We start from the raw sequence: 4,506 nt of genomic DNA on the forward strand, positions 1-4,506 counted from the left end.
CATGCATTATTCACTCACACACATAATACATATATGCATACATACACACATTCACATACACTCTGACACTCACACACACACACACACACACACAAACACACATAATGTGCTCACACACACTCATACACACACAAACTCTTTCACACACACATACAAATATGATTCAGTCAGCAACAGATGGCACATCTACTGTGTTCTCACAACACTGTCACCTGGTGATGTTGTGGTCACCCTTGTTTCGTTGTCTCAGTGTGTCCTATGATGTTGGCACAATGTCAGAATTACCTAACTATGAGTTTCTTAGAACAAAGACTTGATGTTATGTGATGAGTAACTTTGTGAGTGTGTGTGTGTGTGTGTGTGTGTGTGTGTGTGTGTGTGTGTGTATGGGGGGAGAGAGAGAGATCAGGAACTGGCTCCTGAGATGGTAGAACCTGGAGAGTCTGAATTCTGCAGAGGCCGGAGGATGGAGACCTGGGTAGTCAGGCAGTGTTGAATCTGAAGGCCAGTGCAGGCTGAATTCCTTCTTCCGAGGACAGCCTCCATCTTTCAGACCTTCAGTGGGTTGGATGAGGCTCACCTCAAGGTGGAGGGCCTTCTCAGAGTCTGCTGATATGGCCAGGAGTCACATCTGTAACCCCTTCCCAGCAACAGCCTGACTGCTATGTGGCTGGATGGCCAAGTTATATTAAGATATGTAACAGGACCTTCCCGGTGGGAAGCAGAAGGCCTGGCCAGGGTCTGGGTACGAGTTACATGGAGTACCTGTGGGTGAAGGAATGGATAGGGGAGCAAGGGCCAGGCTTGCATTCCTGTTCTGGCTGTGGTCCAGGAGAGGGAAGCCTGACAGGAATTCAGATGGCAGTGCCACTGCCTGGGGGCTGATGCCATGTCCAAAGGAGGGGGCAGGTCAGCAGAGTCAGGGGAGGTCTCTGGACAGGTTGCTAGAAGCTGTTGCCAGGCGTGATGGAGGGGCTGGTGGCAAGGTGGGCTTGTGAAATGGGCAGAGTCCATGTGTCTTGGTGACAGGCTGGGGACCAGATCCCAGCCATGGGTCACCCCCTCACTGTCCTGCCCTCGGCCACTTCACACTCCTTCCTGCCACTGGCTGATCCAGTGCTGCAGTCCCAGAAGGTCAGCAGCCACCGGCCTCACGCAGGGACTTGGGGACTCTTCACCAACCCCAGTGCCCAAGAAACTTGATAAACGAGTAACCAAGTCTCGGGACAGTCTGGCTTAGTTTCCTTCTGTGGGTGGGGCCCCGAGTGGCCCCCTGTGACTGAGTGAGGACAAAGCACTCTGCAGAGAAGCACACTGCGATGTGAATGGATGCCTTGACGACATCCCACCATCACATGCGCAGTGGCACTTGCTAAGCTGCCCTGCTGTGTGTGGTTCAGTGTCAAGAATGCTTCAGTGAACTCCCTGAGGATTAATGTCAGTGCCCTTCTCAGATTGCCTCAGAGTCCTAGGCAGGGGTGAATCGGCTTGTGTTGTGAAGGGGTCAAGTTAGGATGGTATTTTTGTGGCTGAGAACACAGGAAGTCTTCGTGCCCTGACGGGTGGTGCTAACCCAGAATCACCAGCCAAGTGGACTGTTAATTATATGATTACATGGCATTCTTATCGCCCAGGTGGCCAGTGCCTGGTCTCCTAGTCTGAGGCCCTCTGAGGTTAGCTGGGCAGAGCCTGAGGCCTCGCGGTCACCCCCAGCCACACTTGCATCTTGAGATCTTGTTACTGGGTGCTGGGTGGCAGGTGAACCCGAGGTAACAGCCCACAGGTCCAGGCATATGTGACTGTGGGTACAGCTTTGCTGAGGAGGCAAGTCTCAAGGTAGGCTCACTCTGCCGCTGGATAGAAGGTCAGGGAAGGGGGAGGTGGCCAGCTGGCAGCTAGGACTTAGCCCTATTACCTATGGAGAGATGGAGGACAGCGGAAGGCCAGACTGGGTTGAGTGTGTTCTTCAGGAGACATGACCCTATTTCTTGGTCACGGGTCTATTAGCTTTTGCTGGGTAGAAAACCAGCCTAGAACCCAGGAGCTTCAAATGATGGCCAAATGCTTAGCTCATGATCCAGAGACTGGGCCATCTGACTGCTCAGCAGGAGGTTCTTCTGGCCGTGATGGAGCTCTCTCCCAGCTGTGCACCATATGAAGACATTTTAGTCATCAATAGATCACATGTTCTATAGTGGTCTCATGACATGACATTGCCCAGTGATGCCATAACCATCTTAATATATGTATCCTATAATGAAATTTCAAAGGACACCTTTGTCAGACCATATCCCCATCATTAAACTATGTGAATATGCTGTGTCCAGCATTAGGTTGTTTAGAAGGCTCTGCTCCAGACTGACTGGTTATCAGCTAGGCCAAGGGTGGTCCTGTTGCCAGCAGCCCAGGCTTGTTTACCCAGTTCTAGTCAGGTTTGGAGATGGTCCGGTCTCATGAGGCATTGATCAGAGCTGGGAACCTGTTATTTCTACCACATCATATCAGTAAAACGTGTCCCAAGACTAGCCAGAGCCAAGGGTAGGAAACAGACTGTGCTTCTGGTGGGTCAGTGCCATGGTTTGAATGCTTGTGTTGAGGTGAGGCTGAAATTAGGAGGGGGGACCTTTAAGAAGCCACCAGAACTGGAGTGCCACCTGCCCAGGGGACTGAGCTGCTTTTGTGACTGTGGAAGTGGGCCGGCTGCTGACAGTGGGATGCTCCACCTCCTGCTCTCCCCGCCCTCTACCGAGGTGTGCTGTTTGGAAATGGCCTCGCCAGGTGCCGTACCTTTATATCAGAGTTCCCAGCCTCCCGAACCCTGATAAATACGTTTCTTTATCAGTCACTCAATCTGTGGCATTCTATTAGCAGCCAAAGACCAAGATGGGAGTAACTGCGGCCACCACGTCATCGTATGAGAAGCGTGGGTCTGAGGAGTGGGGGAGCGAAGCAAGGCTGTCTTCCAGATCATCTGCCCTCCTAGGGATCTGATTCAGCAAAGCAGCCTGCCAGCCAGTCCTTCTTCGGAGGGAGGACATGAAAAGGGACTCTGTCCCTCCATCCTGCAGTGTCCAGGTATCACTTCCGTGGAGGAGGAATGGTACACTGGCTTCCCCCCCCCCTCCAGGATGCCTTTGCCTCAGACTACCTCGCCTGACTTCCTAGCTGTTCTGAGGTGAGAAGGAAGAGCTTAGCGGCCAGGCCTGGAGCACCTCTGACCTGCTGGGACCCACCACCAGGGAGCCGCCTCTGAAATCAATTTGGAAATCTCTGCCTCCTAACACAAATGGACTTGTCAGGGGAATAGAAAGCTCTGCCAGGTTCCTAACCTGAAAAACTGGATGAATCTGCCAAAAGCGGTGAGCAGGCGGCTGTTCCCCTGGCCACAGAGACCCAGGAGGATGGGGGACAGAGGAGACAGTGGGTGGAAGAGGATGCAGAGCCGAATCGGTCTAGCTTCAGTCCTGGGGATGCCACTTGACAGGGAGAAACTGGCCATGTGACCTATGGTGTCTGAGCCTGTTTGCCTAACGCCAGTGGCGGTGTGGAGGGCGACTGCCAGCGTCCGCCAGGGCTTTCCTGGAGGTCAGGGACATCTCCAGGCCCTGCGCATTGACCCCTGCTCCCTAGTGGCTTGTTACGTCCATGCAGGCACAGCACACAGGCACCTGGGGTCTCTGCTTTTCTTCATACTGCAAGTATTTGCCATGTTGCTAGAGCTGCATAAACAGCAGGCAGTGATTACAAGCGGGTAGGGATGTGGCTCAGCAGGTGGGTAGAGTGCTCGCCTAGCATGTGCTGAAGCCCTGGGTTCAATCCCCAGCACGGCATCAACCTGGCATGGTGGTGTACACTGTAATCCCAGCACTTGGGAGGTGGGAACAAGAGGATCAGAAATTCAAGGTCATCCTTGGCTACACAGTGAGTTTGAGATCAACCTGGACCCTGTATTTAAAAAAAATGATGCTGTCATTGGTAGTTTTTTGCTGTTTAGGTCGTTTCCAGCTATGACCCCCCCACACCAATGGTTATAATTCTTTATTCTAGCCTGGTGGGCGGGGTGGAGAGCCCCATGACTCCTAACTTATGCACCCCCCCTCTTCTATTCACAAGTCTGTACCCATTTATTCAATCACCCAGAACATGGGACCACCTTGACTTTTATACAACTCTCACCTGCACTACGAATCACTTCTCAATAGTTTTCAAGTGGATATAAATTGAAACCACATTATTCTTTTTAGAAAGTGCAGGGGCTGTGTGATGCGCCCACTCGGCTAGGGAATTTCCCTTCCCAGAATCCCCTGCTGGTGTGTTTCTGCCCTGAGAACTACAGGGGCCTCTCATGGGGCTGTGCAGGGAGTAGACACAGGCAAGGGAGGTAAGCTGCTTCACAGGCTGGACACTGCTCCTGGTCTCGGTCTCTCTCTCTCTCTCTCTCTCTCTCTCTCTCTCTCTCTCTGTGTGTAGGCCAGAGGTCAACCTGAGGGGCCCATCTTCACGAGC

At 52.6% G+C, this 4,506-nt stretch overlaps 1 long non-coding RNA gene across 1 annotated transcript in view; it reads left to right on the forward strand.

The window, feature by feature from the left end:
* Positions 1 to 3,817, forward strand: part of LOC115068795 — a 30,545-nt gene extending 26,728 nt beyond the window's left edge. Inside the window, exon 4 of the long non-coding RNA XR_003848151.1 lies at positions 2,869 to 3,817. This is a non-coding gene — a long non-coding RNA (uncharacterized LOC115068795). The remainder of the gene's footprint in view (positions 1 to 2,868) is intronic.
* The last annotated feature ends 689 nt before the right edge of the window (positions 3,818 to 4,506 follow it).

The sequence above is a fragment of the Nannospalax galili genome, unplaced genomic scaffold, assembly GCF_000622305.1.
Source record: "Nannospalax galili isolate Female #2095 unplaced genomic scaffold, S.galili_v1.0 scaffold830, whole genome shotgun sequence".
NCBI lineage: Eukaryota > Metazoa > Chordata > Mammalia > Rodentia > Spalacidae > Nannospalax > Nannospalax galili.